This window comes from Zea mays, chromosome 5 (assembly GCF_902167145.1).
Source record: "Zea mays cultivar B73 chromosome 5, Zm-B73-REFERENCE-NAM-5.0, whole genome shotgun sequence".
NCBI lineage: Eukaryota > Viridiplantae > Streptophyta > Magnoliopsida > Poales > Poaceae > Zea > Zea mays.
The window spans coordinates 95,186,429-95,210,459 of NC_050100.1; the positions used below are offsets into that span (position 1 = coordinate 95,186,429).

At 50.3% G+C, this 24,031-nt stretch overlaps 1 pseudogene; it reads left to right on the forward strand.

Moving 5' to 3' along the window:
- Positions 1 to 7,142: 7,142 nt before the first annotated feature.
- On the forward strand, positions 7,143 to 8,995 carry LOC118472039 (homeotic protein knotted-1-like; annotated as a pseudogene).
- Positions 8,996 to 24,031: the final 15,036 nt, after the last annotated feature.

Below are 24,031 nucleotides of genomic sequence, written 5' to 3' on the forward strand. Positions count from 1 at the left end.
AGAGCTTAACTTGAGAACCACGTGCCACCACAAGGGTTTAATGGGACGCCCTTGGCTGATTAACTAGGAAAGCTAGTGGAAGACTACCTTACCCGAAAGGGGCAAGGGCAGTAGGGGAGAGGTCAGTGCGGGGAGGTCCCTGGTTGATTTTGCTGCGATGGCGGTCAGCCAGGAACCCTGTACTGGATCTTCCCATAAACTGTAGCGGGTTTTCGGAAGCTAGTGGAACTTTGTAAAGGCCTCGTAGTGTTGCCCTGCCGCGCTTCCTAGGTAGAGGTGTATGGGATTCATGACCCCTTGGCAGATGGGTAACATGACTTGTGGGTAAAGGGTACAACCTCTCCAGAGTGTAAAACTGGTATACTAGCCGAGCTCACGGTCATGAGCAGCTCAGGACTCTCTGATGTTTAAATTATGGAACTTAAATTCAATTTTGTCATTTGCATTGCATGGGTTTGTTATTAATTTTGTTCTATTACTTTATTTAAGGTTTGGTATTTACTTACATCTAGTAATTGCTAATAAAAGTTTGACCAACATTAAAAGCAATGCTCAGCTTTAACCATTCTCTTTGATAAGCCTTACACTCCATGAGCTCCCACCTTTGGCGAGTTCATGCACATTATTCCCCACAACTTGTTGAGCGATGAACGTATGTGAGCTCACTCTTGCTGTCTCACACCCCCCCACAGGAGAAGAGCAGGTGGTTCAGGAGGAGCCACAAGGCGAGGAGTATGATCTGATCTAGGTGGCGTTTCTCAGTTGACATTGGCGCCAACGATCCTTAATTCGTTTTATGTTTATTCTTTTATTTTGTAATAAGTCTTCCGCTATGTAATAAATACTCTGATGTTATTGACATTTATCTCTATACACTCTGTTATTATATGTGTTGTCTTCTTGGCGCATGTATGAGATGCACCTGGCTTTGTTCTTTAAAGCCGGGTGTGACATGTGTAAAGCAAGGGTGAGTACACATCAAAGTACTCAGCAAATGTCCCGTTTGGCTAAAGTGGACTAGCTGTGTATGGAGTTGAGGTTAAGCAGTTGCTTTTAGTTGGTCAAGTATTTATTATTATTAGTAGAGCCAAGTTTTAGTAATAAACCCAGTTATTACCCAAAAGTACTTCCTCAAAAGAGGAATTACCAGAAATCAGATGTATAACATCATTATTAACCATCATCATAAAAGTACCCAAAGTTCTTCTAATCAAAGAGGATCCCAAGGCTGCTCTTAACTGTGAGCTCGACTGATATAACAGTTTCTAACACTCTGCAGAGGTTGCGCACTTTAACCACAAGTCCTGATCCCTTTCTAGCCTGGGTTGTACAGACCCGATCTTCACTACCAAGGTGAATGGTCAGGGATACACTATGTAGCCTTTACAAAGACTCCCCTGGTGCGTAGCTGCACGTTAGGTTTCGCCAGTCATACAAACGCAGTACACCTCCCAAGGTGGGTGACTAACAAAACTAAATCGAATGAACCTCTGCACCCCAACCTTGGCAGAGCGAGCACTACGGCCCGACCCCCATTGATGGCCCTCCGGCAAAGCCAACTACACCCACAGGTTCATCTAATTAATCAGCTAAGGGCGTCCCATTCCACCCTCATGGTTGCACTGTTATCCCGAGTGGTCACTCCATGAACAGGTCCTTACAGAGAGGTCCTCAGGAAAAAGGCCTGAGCCCCCTGGAGTATCACAAGATCATCAACATAATCAGGATAACAATATCGTATCATAAATGTTCACATCATGTTCATTGATTTAGGTTAAGGCAATAGCAAAATTCTAACCATGATAACCCAAAAGTTAAACAAGGATAAGGTACATACAAACTAGTCAATCCTTAGGTTTCATAAAGTAATGCGGGACAGTGAATTATAGAGTATGTAGGACATAATAGGTCAGAGGACACTTGCCTTCACCAGGTTGTTGCTCAGGGAGGTCTCCAACAACACACTCAGGAACCTTGGACTGCTCGTTGTCTAAATAAAGCGAGCATGCATTCAATACATTTGGAAAGTACAAATGAACAGCACACCAAACATGTACAAACATAGGAATACATCTCAAAAGGCACAATACTACATAAGGGATAATGAGTTCAAATTATAACATAAACTATGACATGAACTAACTTCATTTGGAAATAGATTATTATTTCCCTAAGTGTTACATACAAGTACATAACATAGTTCATTTTATTTTATTGTGACCTAAAAATTAGAATAGAGATGAATTCATGTAATACACATTATTAATCTCACAAGCTTAAACATATTTAAATCTCTAGGGTTCACCCTTTATTTATTTTATTAAATAAATAAATCTACACCTACATTAGTTCATACTTAATCATAAAATTTAGAATGTGCAGACAGTAAATGAAACTATTTGATTTAGACAGAGAATAATCTTATGAACATTTTGCAATTTGAATCACTTAATTTGGAGTTCATATGCAAAAGTTATGAAATAAACAAGTTTGGGGATCCAAAATATGAAATTAGGTCTAATTCTGTGAATATTTAAAAGTCCAGGGTTCAATCTGCAAGAGTACAGGGGCCTGTGCACGAAAACAAGGGACGGCAGGTTTATTTCCAACAAATCGAGGGTCTCTTTAATAAAACAACCATGCGAAGGGGTATCAGGTGAATCTAACCGTCAGATCTAAAACCAACGGCTGAGATTAGATCTGCGGTCAAGGGCACGCGCGCGGGCGGGCGAGTGCTGATAGGTGGGCCAGGGGCGTCAGCGATAGAGGGGGAGGGCGCACTGACTGAGCGGGCCCAGCGCCAGGGGACTTGGGCGCTGACAGGTGGGCCAGGGGCGCAGGGCGCGCGTGCGCGAAACAGTATCCCGCTATCTGGGTCGTGCGATCAGGATTGGACGGAGGGGATCAGACCGAGGAGGGGTAAACGGATGCGGGCGGCGCTGCTCCTCTCCGCGGCGGTGAGGTCGCCGGAGTTGAGGCAGGCGCGAGCTATGGTGGCTCCGGGGTTGCCATAGTTGGGCATAGAGGGAGAGAACGCCACGGCGAACTCAATGGCGGGGAACTGGCCATGAATTCGTGGGCAGAGGGGGGAGAACGGCGGAGGGAAGGCCTCCGGCGGACCGGAAGAGCTTCAGTGAGGCATTCCGGCCGTGGGGAGGGGACTTAAGGCGTGCTAAGGCCTGGACTAGCTTCAGCAGAGGCAGAGGCACCTTATGGACTAACGCCGGGGAACTAGACCGGGCTAAATCGGTCGGCCACCGCGTGAGCACGGCGGTCCGCCGCGGCCGAGCACCGGCGAAGCCGAAATTGGCCGAGCACAGAGCGCAATAGGGAAAATTGGGCACGGGGACAAGTGTCTCACCTCGGGGCGGAGCTAGGGGAGGCTTGGCGCGGTCTCAGGCGAGCTGGATGGTTGGGAACGCGGGCGCGGGTCTCCGACGGCGTCTGGCACCGAGGGCAGAGTTGCGCGAAATGGGGCGGAGGGTGAGTCTAGGGCACTGGCGGGGCTCTAAGAAGGAGATGGGCGCGTGGGCGAGCGTCGTGGCTGAGAAATCCGGCGACGTGCGCGAGTGCGCACTCGCCGGTCCACGACGGGCGCGGGGAGGGCGGATCTGACAGGAAGGGTCCACAGCGCAGAGAGAGGAAAGGGGCGCTCGGGCAACGGCTCAGCAACTGGCGAACCGGGCTCGCAAGGCAGAGAGAGAGGAGAAGCGCGCGGGTGAAAAAACCGGCGCTGACAGGTCGGCCCCACTCGACAACGAGCGAGAAAGGGAGGGCGCGTGGGAGAGGGAGCTGCCGCTGACAGGCGGGGTCCGCCTGTCAGGCGGTGCGGACGCGTGGCCTGGCTGGGCCGAGCTAGGCTGGTTTGGGCTGCTTTCTCCTTTTCTTTTTCTCTGGATTTTCTAATTTCTTTTCTATTTCTTTTCTATAGGGTTCTCAAATCCAAATTCAAATTAGGTTTCAAATTCAAATAAATTCAAACAGGTGCAACACTTCAAAGAATATTTTAAGCTCAGCATGATGCAACATGTCATGACTCAAAATGTTTTGGCAAAAATAAATAATTAAATCCCCCTAACTTTAAGCTAATTCTACTAAAAAGGGAAAAAAAGAGAGGGTTTAGAGAGAGATAAAACCTAGAGTGAGAGAGAGAAGAGTAACACATGAATTTGGATGATCTTTAGAAAGAAATTTTATACCCCCAAATTCAGGGTGTTACAGCTTACAAGTGTCAAGACTTGGGATGATTCTTCAAGAAAAGATGAACCTCCAATGTAACACTCCGTCCAATCCCTGGACCAGTCGTCCTTACTCATAGTAGCTCTCTAGGATCATATATCGTCCCCACAGACCAACACGGGTCTTTTGTGCGCACTTTGTTCTCATGCACACCCGAGAAAACTTCCCGGTCGGTCACCCATCCCAAATTGCTACAAGCCAAGCACGCTTAACTTGGAGGTTCTTTTGAAATAGGCTTCCGAAAAAGAAGATGCACCTTACTGGTATGGATACTCTATTAATTCTATTAAGCCTTGGGACACAATATCACCATCCCAGGGGCCAAGATATCACAATCCACCCCCCTTAGAAGACCGACGTCCTCGTCGGTCAACCCCAATCTAGGAACCTCCCCACTTAGCCACGTCTGTGTGTCTAGTGTCGTCATATGCCTTGCCATGTGACCACTCCAGGCCCACATGCACCATGCGCCATATACCCGAACCCCCTAGCCCCCACACGCCCGTGAAACCTTGAAGGTCGGCTCTGATACCACTTGTAACACCCCATCTGTCGGTACCCTAAAACAAGGGTACCCCTAACTACAGTATGAAGACGCGATACCCACGCGGCTATCTCTAGTTGCGTGGTAAACAGCACCCAACCCCACCACGTGGACGGCTCTGGGACCGTCACGTGGCCAGAGAAGATGATATACTCCAAGGTATCAATAGTGGGTCCAGACCCCCATGGGAAAGTGCCGAACCCCTGTATATGCAGACCGGACCTCCTGGTAAGATCCAAGACCTCCACGGGCGCAAACCGGACCCCCGGATGGGGTCCCGGGATTCTGGGACAGAGAATACCTAGGCCTTAATCAAGGACAGGCGGGGGTCCGGAGTCGACACGTGTCCGGACCTTATCGTATACGCTTCCGCTCCCCGCCCAGGCGGAGACCCGATGGTGCCACGTGGTCTACTGCGCGTGACGTAAGCCAACGGGTGGAGCCTGATGTAAGGCCTCTGGGCTGCATGGCCTCTGCATTTATTGCGGATAGGGCGCGCCGCCAGTCCATTCCACTGACAGGTGATGTGCCGCCTCGGCATTTAATGAGCCCTGTCCATTCCACTGGCAGGCGATGTGCCGCCTCCGCATTTAATGAGACCTGTCCATTCTGCGGGCAGGCGGCGACCAGTCCATTCTGCAGGCGGCGTTCCTGTCCATTCCACTGGTAGGCAGTATGCCCATGTTGCCGCATGCACTACGCCCATCATTACTCGGGCGTCACCAAGGAAGCAGCCGCAGCATATCTACACTGCATGGACTACGGACAACATGGCGCTAGGAGATTGCTCAGGCACTAGCTACTTCTATAATGTATTCTCTCCGTTTTGCTCCTGGCCCCACATGTCAGGGCTCAGCATCCTTGTACGTGCCCCCCTTGAGCTATAAAAGGGAGGGCACACGACGTTACAAGACACACGCTCTCAGACTCACTTAGACCGACTCAGATTCACTCAGACTCTCATACAATACACAAATAATGGAGTAGGGTATTATGCTCCGGCGGCCTAAACCACTCTAAACCCTTGTGTGTTCTTGTGTTCATCTTGAATCCATCTAGCAGGCAAAACGCTTAGGCCCCTCCTCATCTTAGGATTTAGGGCGGGTGCGTTCCGCCACCCGGCCGGAGAATTTCCTCTCCGACATTTGGCGCGCCAGGTATGAGGCTTTGGCATTAGGTTTTTTGTTGTTTTCCTGCTCGACACCATGGTCCACATCGTCGAGCACCATGACTTCGTTACCGAGGACTTCCTGATGGAGGAAGAAGCTGCGTCTTCCACACCACAGGCCGTCAACCGCCCTGCGCCTGGTGCTGCTATTGTGCACTCTACGCGACAGCACACCCCTACCCTTGCTGGTATGATGACATCCGAATTGAGTAAGCCAGGCTTGCAGTTCGGGACCCCCATCCTGATACAAGGGGTCCGACAACCTGCGGGTCCGGTTCTAGAGAATGGGCGCTTGTTTCTAAGGGTGGTCTGGAGTTGTGTAGCCACTTAGCCTGGTCCCGTACCCTAAGCCTGCACCTCCACCACTCTGCAACGGGTGCCCTAGTATTTGGAGTTGTGATCTTGTAGGTCCGGACATGAGGCTTGGCTTCCCAGACTCAATCCTGCAGGTCCTGTTGCATGAATCAAAGGATGGCTGATACTAGACGATGGGTCCTATGGGTGTGCTACTAACACTTCCTAGCCGAAGCTGTGTACAGGTCCAGGTCCCAGTCGAGACTACCTCCTAGGGGCCGGGTCACCAACTCTTTCTTAGGTATAGTGGTATCCAGCCTCGACACGTCGAGCCTACATCCTAGGGGGCCAAGTACCAGGGAGGAGTTGGTAACAGCACATACAACAAGGACAAATAGCATGCAGATAAGTGCTAATACTACTCGATAAATAGTACTCAAAAGTATCTTACAAAGAACAAAAAATATTACAAAGCCGCTTTCCAGCGGGACCCTTGCCTTCTCTCTGCAGATCTAGCTACTCATCATCAGCAGGATCCCGCTGGAAACGTTCGGCCACCAGTTCCACAACATCTTGTACGGCCTCCCGTGCGGCGTCTTCAGTATCGGCCACCAGACCAGCGATCCCCGGCTCCAAGGAGATGGTCAGGTCGTGGCTCCGGAAGCATGTCAAGATGTACTCAATCACCGCCCGGCAGAGCCTGCCGCCCTCGGCCTCCAGGCATACGCCAAGAATCTGGTCCAGGCGTCGGAGGCGGTCGGCGACGGAGTCCAGCACCGGGAGCGCGTCGGAGATAGACGTCGGCAGCTCCGACATCGGGATGGGACTCATGCCGAGCGGCACCAGTGTCGTGCTCGCCTCGCTGGCCCATGTAGCAATGCGCCGAACCCCGGTGCGATGCTTCGCCTGGAGATCTTCAAGTGCCTTCGTCGTCGCCTCCATCGCCTGGGGCCCCGGTGTCGCCTGCGTTGCCTGGAACCCTCGTCGTCGCCTCCCTACGGAGGCGACGTCGAGGCCATCAAGGTCAAGATCATCTTGCACCCACACTACTACTCGCTCCTCACTGCCTACCTCGAGTGCAACAAGGTGGGGGCACCACCGGAGGTGTCGGCGAGGCTGACGGAAATAGCGCAGGAGGTGGAGGCGCGGCAGCGCATGGCGCTCGGCGGCCTGGCCGCTGGGACGGAGCCAGAGCTGGACTAGTTCATGGAGGCGTACCACGAGATGCTGGTAAAGTTCAGGAAGGAGCTGACGAGGCCGCTGCAGGAGGCGATGGAGTTCATGCTATAGGAAACGGGTGACGCCTAAGAGGGGGGGGTGAATTAGGACTTCTAAGACTTTTACTAAACTAGGCCACAATTAAATCCCTAGAGCAAAACCTATGCAAATAGTCAAACTAGAATGTGCAAACTAGGTTTTGTCTAAGTGTTGCTATCTCTACCGCAATGGCTAAGTTTCAATCTACACTAAATAAGTATTACTACAAGATTGAAACTTAAATGCTTAACATAAATGCGGAAACTTAAAGAGCAAAGTAGAGAAGCAAACTCTCGTGGATGAAGCCGGTATTTTTACCGAGGTATCCGGAACCGCGCAAGGTCCTGACTAATCCTCATTGGTGCCCCTACGCAAAGGGAAGCCCACGCGAGGGCCAAGCACCTCGGTCGAGTAACTCCGTAGAGAGCCACGGGCCTTCTCCATGCGCAAGTGGTGCTCCGCTTCGGGCTTCTCACGGACGCTCCTCGCCGTCTCCACTATCAAGCTTCCGGCCGAAACGTCGCAGGCCTCGTTCCCTCCGGTACACGATGGCGGCCATGACACAAACGCGGTTGTCACGGTCTCGCAAGACACTCGCCCCACTCAGTACAATTACAACGGCTCACGCAAGAGCCAAGGGGTTGTGAGGTTTATCTAAACTCACTCAACAATCTAGGGTTCACCAAGAGCAAGCGCTAAAGTGGTCTAACTAAGCTAAGCACTTCGCAAAGCACCTACGCTAATCACCGAGTGATTCTATTAAGCACTTGGGTGTAAGAGCACTTGGGAATGTCTACTATATGCCTTGGTATGTCTCTTGGGCTCCCACACTTGGAAATGGCCGGTTGGGGGTGTATTTATAGCCCCCAACACAAATAGAGCCGTTGGAGAAAAGCTGCTGCTTTCTGCGGCACACCGGACAGTGCACTGTAGCCTGTCCGGTGCGCCTAGTCGTTGCCCTGTCCGAGCAGGTGACCGTTGGCGCCTCAGGCTTTCCACACCGGACAGTCCGATCCTCACACCGGACAGTCCGGTGGTCTTCTCTCCGGGTGCCACCTGGAACTAGCCGTTGGACTGTGATTCCCTGGTGCACCGGACAGTCCGGCGTTTGGGCACCGGACAGTCCGGTGCTCCACGCACAGACAGTCCGCATGCAGCACACTTGGACTTTTCTTGGATCTTTTTAATGTCTTCTTTTGAGGTGTTGCTTTCCTCAATTCCTTAGTCCAAGTTAATCTAGCATCCTGTGAACTACAAACACAAACACTAGAAAACTTATTAGTTCACGGATTGTGTTGATCATCAAACACCAAAACTCAATTAGCCAAACGGCCTGGGGTCCATTTTCCTTACACATGCGATGGGTGGAGTCGCAAGTCAACTCGCTTTCCATCTCCGGAAGGTTGCTGTGCAACATCCTTTCATTTGAGCACAGGCGAAAAAGGGCCACCCCTACAAACATCTCGCAGAGGTTGGCGAAGATGGCCGCCTAGAGGATGGAGTGGGGCGTGAGGTGCTGAAGCTAGAGGCCGAGCTCCTCCAGCAGCAACAAGAAGAAAGGCGAGATCGGCAGTGCCAACCCACAGGAGAGGTAGGAGACGAAGAGCACGAACTCCCCGACGGCGAGATCGCCAAGGGGAGTGGCGCCGGCGCGCTCCATCCGAGCAGGTTGCGCACCAGGTTGAGTGCCCCCTCGGACTCGAAACGCTCAGGATGAACTAGCGAGGCAATGGCGACTACGGCGGCGGAAAGCAGAAGAGCACGAATGCAAAGGGGCGCGGAGAGCTCGGAGGCGAAAGGGCGCAGCAATTGGGAGAGAATGCGAAAGCGTAACTGTTGCACGCGGGGTGAATCCCTTTTTCAAGGCAGACTCTCCCGCTCGCGCCCCGAGACGCCGCGGAAAATCTCGCCCGATGCGCACCAAAGCAACCTAGCCTATGACAGGGGGCCCGGGTCCACAAGTCATACAGCTAGTGTGCTGCTCTCCGAGTGCGAAGAAGGTGAACCGCCATGCGAGGAGCGAACCGCCGCCCGTGGTAGCGCCTCTTCATCCCTGCCGAAAACAACGGCCCAGTCTATGACACGGGGGCCCAGGCCCACAAGTCATACTCCTTGGGCGTTGGCTCCTAGGTGCAGAAAGAGCGAATCGCCGCTCGCGCCAGTACTGCGCCTCCTCGGGGCCGCCGTAGAAGACAGAGAAGGTGATTTTTAAACCAATGCAGCGGTATCAAGGCGCCTAGCGCGTGGCCCGGCGAAACCATCAGCCGTGGGGGCCACAGGTTAGTCAGCCGCGGGGACAGACATAGCAGTTGGCGTGACCGAAGGCGGATGGTGGTGATTACGTCAGCAAACGCACGGAAGCGGCGCACTAATCACCAATCAAGCTTTGGCCCCACCTGCAGGCTTGAAAGTCGCCTAGAGGGGGGGTGAATAGGGCGAATCTGAAATTTATAAACTGAAGCACAACTACAAGCCAGGTTAGTGTTAGAAATATAAACGAGTCCGAGAGAGAGGGCCAAAAACAAATCACGGGCAAATAAAGAGTGAGACACGATGATTTGTTTTACCGAGGTTCGGTTCTTGCAAACCTACTCCCCGTTGAGGTGATCACAAAGACCGGGTCTCTTTCAACCCTTTCCCTCTCTCAAACGGTCACTTAGACCGAGTGAGCTTCTCTTCTCAATCAAACGGAACACAAAGTTCCCGCAAGGATCACCACACAATTGGTGTCTCTTGCCTTGGTTATAATTGAGTTTGATCACAAGAAGAATGAGAAAGAAAAGAAGCAATCCAAGCGCAAGAGCTCAAATAAACACAAATGTCGCTCTCTCTAGTCACTATTTGATTTGGAGTGATTCCGGACTTCGGAGAGGATTTGATCTCTTTGGTTGTGTGTAGAATTGAATGCTATAGCTCTTGTAATGTGTTGAAGGTGGAAAACTTGGATGCCATTGAATGTGGGGTGGTTGGGGTATTTATAGCCCCAACCACCAAAATGTGGTCGTTGGAAGTCTGCTGTCGCATGGCGCACCGGACACTGTCCGGTGCGCCAGCCACGTCAGCAGGCCGTTGGGGTTCGACCGTTGGAGCTCTGACAGGTGGGGCCTCTGGGCTGTCCGGTGGTGCACCGGACAGGTCCTGTAGACTGTCCGGTGCACCAACTGCGCGCGCAGGCGCGCATTAAATGTGTTGCAGTCGACCGTTGCGCGCGAAGTAGTCGTTGCTCCGCTGGCACACCGGACACTGTCCGGTGCTTCACCGGATAGTCTGGTGAATTATAGCGGAGCGGCCTCCCATTTTCCCGAAGGTGGCAAGTTCATTGTCGAGTGCCCTGGTGCACCGGACACTGTCCGGTGGTTCACCGGACACTGTCCGGTGCGCCAGACCAGGGTGCCTTTTGGGATGTCTTTTTCTCTCTTTGTTTGAACCCTTTCTTGGTCTTTTTATTGGCTTATTGTGAACCTTTGGCACCTGTAAAACTTATAGACTAGAGCAAACTAGTTAGTCCAATTATTTGTGTTGGGCAATTCAACCACCAAAATCAATTAGGAAAAAGGTGTAAGCCTAATTCCCTTTCAATCTCCCCCTTTTTGGTGATTGATGCCAACACAAACCAAAGTAAATATAGAAGTGCATAATTGAACTAGTTTGCAAAATGTAAGTGCAAAGGTTACTTAGTATTGAACCAATAAATATTTTCTTTAAGATATGCATGGATTGTTTCTTTATTTTTTTAACATTTTGGACCACGCTTGCACCACATGTTTTGTTTTTGCAAATCCTTTTGTAAATTCTTTTCAAAGTCCTTTTGCAAATAGTCAAAGGTAAATGAATAAGATTTTGAGAAGCATTTTTCAAGATTTGAAATTTTCTCCCCCTGTTTCAAATGCTTTTCCTTTGACTAAACAAAACTCCCCCTCAATAAAATCCTCCTCTTAGTGTTCAAGAGGGTTTTAGATATTAGTTTTTGAAGAGGGTGTTCCAATTTTGAAATTCTATCAAAACTAAGATTCCAATTGAAAAATTCATCATTTCAAGACCTTTTAAATTTTGAAAATTGGTGGTGGTGCGGTCCTTTTGCTTTGGGCTAATACTTTCTCCCCCTTTGGCATGAATCACCAAAAACGGATATATGAGTGAAATATAAGCCCTTAGTAACTACTTTCTCCCCTTTGGCAAATAAAATATGAGTGAAGATTATACCAAAGTTGGAGAGTTGCTCGGAGCGACGACGAAGGATGAGTAATTTGATGGAGTGGAGTGGAAGCCATTGTCTTCGCCGAAGACTCCAATTCCCTTTCAATTTATGACTTGATTGGAAATATACTTGAAAAACACATTACTCATAGCATATAAAAGAGACATGATCAAATGTATGTTTATGAGCTATGTGTGCAAAACATCAAAAGAAATTCCAAGAATCAAGAATATTTAGCTCATGCCTAAGTTTGTTAAAAGTTTGTTCATCTAGTGGCTTGGTAAAGATATCGGCTAATTGTTCTTTACTGTTAATATATGCAATCTCGATATCCCCCTTTTGTTGGTGATCCCTAAGACAATGATACCGAATGGCTATGTGTTTAGTGAGGCTATTGTAACACCTCAGGTGTTTATATTCCGCTCGACAACGAGTCGGACTTACGCACGAAATATCAGTGAATAAAACAGATGCTATATTCTAATTATTTTCGCCATCGCGATTTTAGGATTGCATCTGTTCCGTCTGTCGCACTCGCGACGTCGTTTTTATTCTATCCATCTGGGCTCTTCCGAAATTTTAGTGATGTTCGGAACATAGTCGTTCCAAAAATTGGTGCGTCCGATGATTAATTAAAATTCGTCGCTCGCGCGAACACGAATTCGGAAGCTCGACCCACTGGGTAATTTTTATCCCAAACAAATTAATTTGAACTCAACGACTAAAATGTTCGGGGCAAAATAGTCTGAATCGCGTGTTGTCCGAGAAAAATCGTGCGTGATGTTATAATCCAATTTATTCTTCAGCACGCTGTTTCGAAGACAAAATCGCGTATACGTTCGCAGATATTGTTTCGGCTAATTTCGGTCGAATCACGCCGAACAAATTATCAGTGCCGAAATCAGTTTATTTCGGTCTGTCGTTTCTCGCCTAGATCCCAAAACTTCGGATATAAATAATGGGTGAAAATTTATCTGACTCCGAAGTATTTACTAAATTAAATCCGGTTTAAATATTGTTGTCGATCTTATTTGGTTCGACCCTTTTTATATATCTTGTAGACCCTCGTTTCATACCCCATAATATCTGCATTTCACTTTTGTAAAAATAAGTAAAAATAGGAAATATCTTTCCAGATTTTCCGGAGCCATTTTCATCTCCTTCCCTCTTCCGTGGAGCACTAGCATATCCTCTTGAGCCTAGGATTTTTTTTCACGAAACGACTCACGAGTTCAGCTCAAGAAATATCACCACACAGCTATCTCCCTTATCTTCTTCCCTCGCGTAAGTTCTGCTCATTTTATTCCAACCGTTGTTCTCATCCGTTTGGGCAGCAAGGAAAAATCTGGTCGCCGTCTTCATCTCCTCCCGTCGCTATCCTCTCTGCCGTCGTCCTCAGCCATCGCAAGATTTTTCCGGCCGCCAAAGCTCCCAGCCGAGCGTTCCTTCTCTTCGTCGCGCGTCCAGCCGTCGAAGCTCCCTGCCATCATCGTTTTCGGCCCTGCCGTTGGTACAACATCGTTTGCTGTTGCTAGTTGATGCAACGTTGCCGTCCTTCGACGCCGCGCCGTGAGCAGCGACTTCGTCGATCCGTCATTTTGACAGGGTACTTGCGCTGCTCTCCTGTGTATGTGATGATTGGAAAAGGAGTCCCAGCTGATGAAGGATTAAGGAACGAAAGCTCTAGTACACCGCCTGCCAGCTGATCGTCGTACATCCTAAACCAGGGTTTAATCATTTTCTTTGTGAAGTTCGAGCCGATTATAATTTTGGAAGGAGATTTAGTGCTGAAGACGAAGCTAGCAGCGCGATATTTTCTAAGCGCTCGACAAATTACCTGGATCGGAAAATCGCTACCGATCTCGTGGATTCGTGTCAGCTGTGGAAACGGTAAGCTGATAAATTATTCAGAATAGTTCGATCGATGAATAAATTAATGTGCTAGTGCGATGCTCATTAAGATGCTCGATAAATTGCGTAAGTCACGAAACTCTCGTCGACTTCGCAGTTCTTGCGATTATCGAGCCAGATTCAGTTATAGCGAGTTATTTCGCTATTCCGGTCACTTAGCTGAATTAGTGGACCGAGTAGAATTTTGGTAGGCATGTGTGATGATAAAATATTTTAATCACTTATAAAGATGTAGTATAATTTATAAGGCAAGGGATTAGTTCAGAATTTAATTAATTAACTGATAAGTTGTGATTAGGCTAATTGTATTTCTTGTGTATAGTTTGTTGTTCGTGATGTTTGCGTTAGGTTCGAGAAGCGTAATTATTGCGCTTAGTCGTACGTCGATAACTAGTGCTTTCGTATAAAATAGTACAACGCCTCGCCGCTAGGCGTTTAATTCGCTATCGCGTAGTACTATTTAGGTTTAAAATATTCCGGTCTATATGCATTCATGTGCATAATGCATTTCATTCAGGTACGTTGATTAACCACGAGATGCGGAGAACTTGAGTCAAGTCGACCCCAAGCGTGGACTACTCCGCATGGTGAAGCTGATGGACCAACCTGAAGATGGTTAAATCAAGCGAATGTTCGGTCGAGGGATACTCGTCAAGCAGACGTCATCTAACAAACACTAACATAGTGTTTATTCCAGGCAAGCCCCGGTGCATGCAACCCCTTCCTTGTGTTTTTAAATAATTTTTGCACACTTTAAGTCTAGTGAAATGTGCATTAGGTTTATAGGAGTTGCTTGGAACCCTTTGATGCATTGCCTTCCTTGATATCCATACCTTTATAGATACTTCTGGTGAAGTATCAAAATATGATTTACAAAAATGCTTAGCCCTGCTTAGATCTTGTGGTTAGATGTTGTCTTTTGCAATACTGCCTAGCTCAGGGGTTATCCTGAGGAAGGATGGCTTCTACCTGCAAGAATATATTTTCATTAGGAGCATGGTGGGATCTTACTGCAAAGTTCCCTGTGATGCTCTTTTCATCCTATGGAATACAAACAATCCTAAGGGTTGAAGTACTTAAATCGGGACTTGGGCTAGGAACAGGTGATGTTCTACCCAGGTTGATTAAGGATTGGATGCGTATGTAGGCTTGATAATCGAGGACCCTTTAACTGGTCACATGCCTCGTCATGGGTAAGCTTTGCCTCGGGCAGACTAAGGCCAGAATAAGATAACACGAAATGGGCGTGGAGCGGTGGCGAGAGTAGCGTGTACCCTCTGTGGCAAGAGGCTGGACGGTGGTGTATCTATGCTCTCGGTTCGCGTGAACCTGATCTGGTCTTAAGAACCCCGGTGGCGGGTTGACATTGTGGGGGATAGATATCCCGCGGGTCCACTAAAGAAATAAAAGATCTCCCGAAAGGCCCAAGGGCCCAATAAATCGTAAGATCGTTCTTTCGTGGGCCTGGGGAAAAACGATCAACAAAGCAGAGAAGACGTAAGCCTGGATTGGAGCAAACCCGGACGGCCCACAACGACGAACAAGTAAATCCCAACGGAGACCCGACTTTCCCGCGCTGAAGCCCCCATGCAATGGAGCCATGCGAGGATAAGTCGGCGAGGGTTACGTAGGGATAAACTCAAGAGATTCACTACCTTTCAGCTACTTGTTGTTATCATATCCACGTGTACTGCCCCACGGTCGAGTATATAAGGCCTAGGGGGCACCCCTTCAGAAGGATCAACCCTATTTTTGACCAAGCCACTTACGTAAACTCTCTGTGCCTTCAATCCAGAGAGCCTTCTTGTAACCACACTCGAATACTCACCAGGACGTAGGGTGTTACGCATCTCTAAGCGGCCCGAACCTGCAAATCTTGTCCACTGTCCCTCGTGCAATCAGGCACGAACCATTTTGCTACAGTCGTTGACACCGTCCTACTCCTAAAAACACCTTGAGGGGTAACCCCGGGTGTGCGGTCGGACCCAAAACACCGACAGCTGGCGCGCCAGGTAGGGGGTGTGTCGACGATCCAAGCTAGCTCAATGGCCGTCACCTTCCACAGCAAGATCATCATGCGTCCCGGATCCATATTCTGCTTCGGGACAATCTCATCTATAGCGGATGAAGAGGGAATTCTACACCGCATCGCGGACCCGTCGGAAAAGAAGTCTCCTCCAACGAACTCCGAAAAAGCTGGAGAAACGCAACTTCCGACCCTTCGGAAAAAGATCGTCTCCGGAAAGGCTGGAGCTAGAGGCTCGCCGACCCGGGAGACTCCGCTGTCTACTTCCCCGACAAATGAATGGACATGGATCGCGAGGAAGAAGGGGACCAGGGAAAGGCAAGTCGTTCTTTCCGTTACTCCGGCCTCAAAGGAGAACGGAAAGAAAGTCACCACGACAGCAGCACCATTCTACCCCGACGTCCTTTTCATCGGGAGAGTGGAGTCGCCCGTCGTCTCTGACGATGAACCGACCGCGCCTGGAGAAGAACCACCCCAACGAGAATCCCGCCGACGGAGGAACCGACGCAGGAACATTCGACGACATCATGCGGCCGGAGAACGGGATCCAGAGCAGCCTGTCTCGCGAGACGAGGTCTCGGAGATAGGAGAAACTCCAGAGGAACGCGCCTTCAGAGAGCGAAGGAATTCCCGACAACGTGATCGCCGACGGACTCAGGAGCAAGCCGAACAAGATGCAAGGCAACGCCGGGAGAATCCGCTCTTCGGGCGCAACCTGAACCCCGACTTCGCTCGAGCTATGAACACGCCAAGCGAAGTCGGAGGCGTACTAGCTCGGATAGCTGATGGACTTCCTCGGACTCCCGACGCCGAAGGATACCGACGACTATTCACTCAGGCGGCCAACCATCTTCTACCGCTCGCTCACCCGCCGAACGACCTACGACACGCCATCAACAGTCGCCGAGACGCGCGAAGCTCTATCAATGCTTCGCGCGAACGGCGGCATGAAAACGAAATTCGCCGTCGGGAGGAGTATGATCGAGATCATGGCTTTCCGACTCAAAGCCAGGCCACCAGGACTAAGTCGGCAACAGCTTCAACTGGCGGTACCACCCGGGGACGGTCGAGGAACCACCATCGCCACTCCCCTCCCCGGGATAAACATCGTCCCCGACGACAGGAGGACACGTGCGGAGTATCCGCTCTTACTCCGCGCCTTAGGGCCATCCAATGGCCTCCCAACTTCAAGGTATCCAATGTCGACAAATATGAACCGAAGCAGGATCCAGGGGGTTGGCTAGCCGTCTACACCACCGCTGCTCGGGCTGCCGGGGCATCTGAGGACGTCATGACCGCGTATCTGCCCATTGTCCTTGGGCAAGATGCGCTGCAGTGGCTACGACATCTACCCCGACATTGCATCGACGACTGGGGAGACTTCAGTCGACGTTTCACCGCCAACTTCCAGTCCCTCTCCGACAAGCCAGCGCAACCATGGGACCTCAAATCCATCAAGCGCCGAGGGGACGAGACTCTCTGGTCGTACCTCAAAAGGTTCCAGACCATGAGAAACCGCATCCCCGAGGTCACGGAGGCGGCCGTGATCGAGGACTTCTACAGAGGATCCAATGACTTGGTTTTCGTCCGAGCCATACTACAAAAGGCGCCGACTACCTCCGAGGAGCTGTTCCGGGAAGCCGACCTCTACATCACCGCCGACGAGCGGGCCCAGGATCTCATTGGAGGAGCAAAGCCCGCACCGGCAGCACCACGACGTGACGCGAACCAACCGCCCGACAAACGCTGGGAGAAGAGGCCTCGTGAAGAAGTACACGCCGCCGGACCACCCGCCTCTCGCGCCGGAGGAGGACCTCGTGGAGGCGAGCGCACGTTGGACGACATCCTCGACGCCCAGTGCCCGTACCACAAGGACATGCGCCACACTCTTCGTAACTGCCGGGACTTCAAGCACTCCGTCGGGCACGGCCGACCCTTCCAACCTCTACCGCCTCCTCCGCCGAGGGGAGGACCAGATGAACCACGACAGCCCCATCAGCAGGAGGAGGGGGGAGGAGAAGCCTTCCCACGCGTTGACAGGGAGGTCAACGTCATCTTCGGCGGACATGGGTCGCAGGAGAACAAAAGACAACAAAAGCTCAACGACCGCCAGATACTGGTGGCGACCACCGGTCCTCCCGCCCCATACCGGTGGTCGGAGCACCCAATCACTTTCACTCGGGAGGATCAATGGCTCAACTTCGACCATCCAGGCAAATACCCGCTCCTCGTCGATCTGGTGATCCGAGAGAGCCGGGTAAAGAAGGTGCTAGTGGACGGGGGGAGCAGCATCAACGTCACTTTCCCCCGGACACTCCAAGGCTTGGGAGTTCACCTCAAAGAGCTCCACGAGTCGGACACTCCTTTCTTCGGCATCGTGCCGACGGAAGGGGAATACCCGCTGGGCCACATCTACATGCCAGTCACCTTCGGAACTCTGGAGAACTACAGAACCGAGTTCCTGAGGTTCGAGGTGGCGAACTTCGACTGCGGGTACAACGCCATCATTGGGAGGCCGGGGCTGGCTAAGTTCATGGCCATTCCACACTATACATACATGATACTGAAGATGCCAGGACCGCAGGGAATCATAACTGTGCGCGCCGACTTCCAAGGCGCCGCAGAATGTTTCCGAGTGGCCATCCAAGCAGCCCTCACCACCAAGCCGTCAACGGTTCCTTCTACACCGGCGAACTCTAAGCCTGGGGAAGACCTCGTTGTACCGGTAAACGAAGCTCAGGCCGCGACCTCTATGCGGCCGACTGAAGAAACCAAGCGGATCAACCTGGGGTTCGCTGATGAGCGCAAGACGGCCATCATCAGCTCCAGTTTGAATGACAAATAGGAAAGCGCGCTCGTCCAGTTCCTGCAAGATAACCGAGACGTATTCGCATGGCAACCTGCGGATATGCCGGGAGTCCCAAGAGAACTGGCCGAGCACAAATTGAAGGTCTATCCCCAGGCGAGGCCGATCCGGCAAAAGCTACGTCGTTTCACGCCCGACAAGAGAGAGGCCATTCGTGCCGAGTTAGCTCGCTTGGTCGCGGCGGGATTTATTAGAGAAGTATTACACCCCGAGTGGCTAGCCAACCCTGTTCTTGTACTCAAAAAGAATAAAGTGGATTGGCGCATGTGCGTCGACTATACTGATCTCAACAAACACTGTCCGAAGGATCCCTTCGGGCTCCCGAGGATAGATCAGGTGGTGGATTCCACCGCTGGGTGTTCTGTGCTGTCTTTCTTAGATTGCTATTCCGGGTATCATCAGATTAGTTTGGCAAAGGAAGACGAGGAGAAAACGGCGTTCATCACTCCGTTTGGTGCTTTCTGTTATACCTCCATGCCGTTCGGCCTCAAAAACGCTGGAGCGACTTATCAGAGAGCCATTCAAACATGCTTAGCCGATCACTGGGGCAAGCGGGTGGAGGCTTACGTAGATGATGTGGTAATCAAAACAGAGAATTCGGAAAACTTCATCGAAGATTTACAGCTAGTTTTCAACAGCCTGAGAAGATATAGATGGAAGCTCAATCCTGAAAAATGTGTTTTCGGGGTACCAGCAGGAAAGTTGCTCGGGTTCATCGTCAGCAACCGGGGAATTGAGGCTAATCCGGATAAGATTGAAGCTATCATGAAGATGGAAGCTCCCCGTTCACAAAAGAAAGTTCAGCGACTCACTGGATGTATGGCAGCTCTGAGCAGATTTATATCCAGGCTGGGAGAAAAAGGTTTGCCATTTTACAAGCTACTCAAGAAGGTGGATAAGTTTCAATGGACTTCAGAAGCACAAGAAGCTCTAGACGCACTGAAGAAATTCTTGACAACACCACCAGTATTGAAACCACCCCGGCGAGCTACACTGATTCAACCGGCTGAAGATTTGTTGTTGTATATCTCTTGCACGACTCACGTGGTAAGCACCGCGTTGGTAGTCGAGCGAGTAGAAGAGGGACATGCCTATCCAGTACAACATCCTGTTTACTTTATCAGTGAAGTTCTAGGCCCCTCGAAGAAAAAGTATCCTCAGGTTCAGAAGCTAGTATATGCAGTACTTCTAACTGCCCGCAAGCTGCGTCACTACTTTGACGACCACAAAGTCATAGTAGTCACTAGTTTTCCAATAGGGGACATTCTTCGCAACAAGGAAGCCATTGGCCGAATAGCCAAGTGGGCTTGCGAGTTGGGATCCCACGATATCGAGTTCCGACCTCACACTGCCATCAAAACTCAAGCACTGGTTGACTTCGTATCAGAGTGGACAGAGCAGCAAGTACCAGACAATCCAGAAACTGCAGAAGTATGGCAAATGTATTTCGATGGCTCGCTGAAGCTGCAGGGAGCAGGAGCAGGGATTCTCTTCACTGCACCTGGAGGCGAGCACCTCAAGTACGCTCTCCAGTTGCTATTCCTGGCCTCTAACAATGCAGCCGAGTATGAAGCTTTGATACACGGATTGAACATCGCCATGTCACTGGGTGTCAAGAGATTGATGGTATACGGAGATTCTCTGGTAGTCATCAGCCAGATAAACAAGGAATGGGATTGTTCAAGTGATTCAATGGGAAAATATTGCGCTGCCGTCCGAAAGCTGGAAGATAAATTCGAGGGTCTGGAGTTTCATCATATAGAAAGAGATCGGAACACGGTAGCCGATGTACTGTCCAAGCTCGGATCCGGTCGGACTCAGGTCCCGCCCGGGGTCTTCGTGCAAGAAATTCTCCAGCCGAGTATCTCAATGGATCAAACAGAAGAATGCAACATCATTGATCAACCCAAGTCAGACTCTGATGACTGGAGACGGCCAATTATTAAGTATATAAGGAATGAAGAAGAACCAGATGACAAGAACTCGGCAGAGCGCATTGCCAGACAATCAGCTCACTATACACTCATTGGGGAGGTATTGTACAGGAGGGGCGCGTCAGGCGTCCTCATGAAGTGCGTTCTCCCGTCCACCGGAAAGCAACTTCTGGAGGAAGTCCATGCAGGGCAGTGCGGAGTACATGCAGCATCCAGAACACTAGTCGGGAAGGTCTTCAGGTCAGGATTCTATTGGCCGACGGCGAAGAACGATGCAGCCGAGTTAGTTCAGAGATGCGAAGCCTGCCAATACCTGTCAAAGCAACAGCACATGCCAGCACAGCAGCTACAGACCATACCAGTAACTTGGCCTTTCGCATGCTAGGGACTGGATATGATTGGACCTTTCAAGAAAGCTCAAGGAGGATATACCCATGTATTGGTGGCGATTGACAAATTCACTAAATGGATAGAGTTCCAGCCCATTGCTTCTTTAACCTCTGCTAAAGCCGTGGAATTCATACAAAGCATAATATTCAGATTCGAGATACCAAACAGTATCATCACTGACTTGGGATCCAACTTCACCAGTTCAGAATTCTTTGACTTCTGCGAGCAAAAGAGCATTCAGATCAGGTACGCATCTGTAGCGCATCCAAGAGCCAACGGGCAGGTTGAGCGAGCCAACGGAATGATATTGGAGGCACTCAGGAAAAGGGTCTTCGATAAGAATGAAAAATTCGCAGGAAAATGGATAAGAGAACTGCCTTATGTCGTTTGGAGCTTGAGAACCCAACCTAGCCGAGCCCTGCATGGAAACACTCCTTTCTTCATGGTCTATGGGTCGGAGGCAGTGCTACCTGCTGATCTCAAGTTTGGGGCGCCAAGATTGATCTTTGAAAGCATAGCAGAAGCCGAGGCCACCAGGCTGGAGGATATTGATATACTTGAGGAAGAACGACTGAATGCAGTGATCCAATCAGCACGGTACCAGCAAACTCTAAGACGCTATCACGACAAGGCTGTGCGACAATGCTCCTTTTCGAGAGGAGACCTCGTTCTCCACCGAATTCTAACGGGGGAGGGACGGCACAAGTTATCACCCTTATGGGAAGGGCCTTTCATAGTAGCAGAGGTTACTCGGCCCGGATCGTATCGCCTCACCCAGATGGATGGCACAGAAGTTGGGAACTCCTGGAACATAGAGCACCTCAGAAAGTTTTACCCCTAGCTGTATTTCAAAACAGCTGGGGCGACCATGTATTCTGAAAAATGGAAATACGTCATCAATAAAGAGAGACTTCAAAGATACTCGGCTCGTTTACGACTGACTTGCATTCTTACTTAACTCGGGGTGACCACTATGCCCTACAAACGGAGCAATCGACTTAAGTCGGCAACGACTTAAGGCGGTGCAACATGCTCACGCTTACTTAACTCGGGGTGACCACTATGCCCTACAAACGGAGCAATCGACTTAAGTCGGCAACGACTTAAGGCGGTGCAACATGCTCACGCTTACTTAACTCGGGGTGACCACTATGCCCTACAAACGGAGCAATCGACTTAAGTCGGCAACGACTTAAGGCGGTGCAACATGCTCATGCTTACTTAACTCGGGGTGACCACTATGCCCTACAAACGGAGCAATCGACTTAAGTCGGCGACGACTTAAGGCGGTGCAACATGCTCACGCTTACTTAATTCGGGGTGACCACTATGCCCTACAAACGGAGCAATCGACTTAAGTCGGCAACGACTTAAGGCGGTGCAACATGCTCACGCTTACTTAACCCAGGGTGACCACTATACCCTACTAACGGAGCTATCGGCTAAAGTCAGTGGTGGCTTAAGCCGGTGCAGCTTACTCGCGCTTACGCAATTCAGGGGATGACCTCCATGTCCCGCAAACAAACTTCATAATCATCATGCAGCGTTACCACAAACTTGCGAATTAATAAATTCTGATACGATAAGAGAGTGATCATGTCATTCGAATGATAGGCTGACATCCACTAACGAGTACTTGATCATACTAACCGCGCGCTCATAGCACACAAAATGTTTCTCTATTTTCCAATGTCTTTCTCAGGAACGATTGACGAAGAAGGGCGATTCGAAGAATCGGGGGCAGCATTCACATCGGCTTTTATGTCTTCAGGGACAACCACGCCGGGTCTCCTCATCAAGATTCGTCCCGCCCGAATAGCCTTGTCCATGGCTTTATCGCGCTGGGCTTTGAGAGTAGCAGCAGTCTCTTCGGCAATTTTAGCAGCCAGCTGAGCAGCTTCTAACTCCTGGGCAATGGTTTTCTTGGAAGCTCGAAGTTCTTTGATGGTGGCATCCTTCGCTGATAGCAATCGCCTAAGACTGGTCACTTCATCCACGGATTCTTGCAACCTACAACGCTGATTGTCCAGTTCCTCCATTGTGAAGCGGTGACTCCTCTCTAAGATGGTCAGCGAGTTGTTAGAATCTCGATACAATCTGTCCTGATTGTCGCGAGAAGCAGCAAGGATACGTTTTTCTTCCTACAAGCAAAAATCAACTCCTTCAGAATCCAAGCAAGTAATAAGAGCATAGCAAGACGAGGCACGGTTTTGTAAGTTACCTTTTCAGAGTCAAGCCGAGCATGAAGAGAAGAACTCAGAGCGTTGGCGTCATCCAAAGCAGCGGAGACCTGATTCAGTTCAGTCTGGCTCTGAGAATACTTCTCCTCGAAGTCAGCACACCGTTGAGCCATTTCAGCTTGATCTCGGGAATGTTTTTCCTCAAGAACTGCAATCTGCCGAGTCATTCCTATCAAGAGGTAATCAAACGAAAGGAGGTCAGAAGGTAAAACAATCTACGAATAAAGGCAAGGAAGAAGAAGAAGGGCACTAACCAGCATTAGTTGCCTCCAACTCGGATACACGACGATGAAGTGACACCGGATTCCAACGTTCAAAAGATGAAGCCACTTCTGGGATAGAAGCACCCTGCGATCTCAGCTGGCTGGCCATCCCATCCACCAAAGCCTGATGAGAAGAGCGGATGAACATAATGACAAAAATTCATGCAACGTAAAGATCAAGCTAAAGTACAGCACAGTACCTGGAAGTTGGAAAAGAACGAAGGGATCCCCAAGTCAGGAGAAATCAGCTGATAACCAGGTGCCAGACCACCACCCGAAGCAGTTTGCAACAGACCAGCAGGAACGAGCTCAGTACATTCAACAGAGCCTAATGCCAGACCAGCGGGGATGATGCCCTCTAAAGCGACTCCCTGATCCAGAGTTTGGGCCACCACCATACCGCCAGAGTGTGGAGGTGAACCCGCATGAACATCCATGGAAGTGCAGGAAGGAGACCTTGCTCGGACACCCTCGGGGGCTGGGTCACAGTTGGCACTGCCCACTTGAGCCGGATCATCCCCGGCAACACCCTCGGGGGCTGGGCAGTGGCTTATACTCTTCACCCGAGCTATGTCTTCCCCGGCGACATCCTCGGGGGCTGGGCACGTGTCAGCACTATTCAAGGGGTCCAAGCTCTCTGCCGTAACCACCTCTAAGGTTGACGGGCCTTCAGCTACTTCCATGGGACCAGAATAATCCAA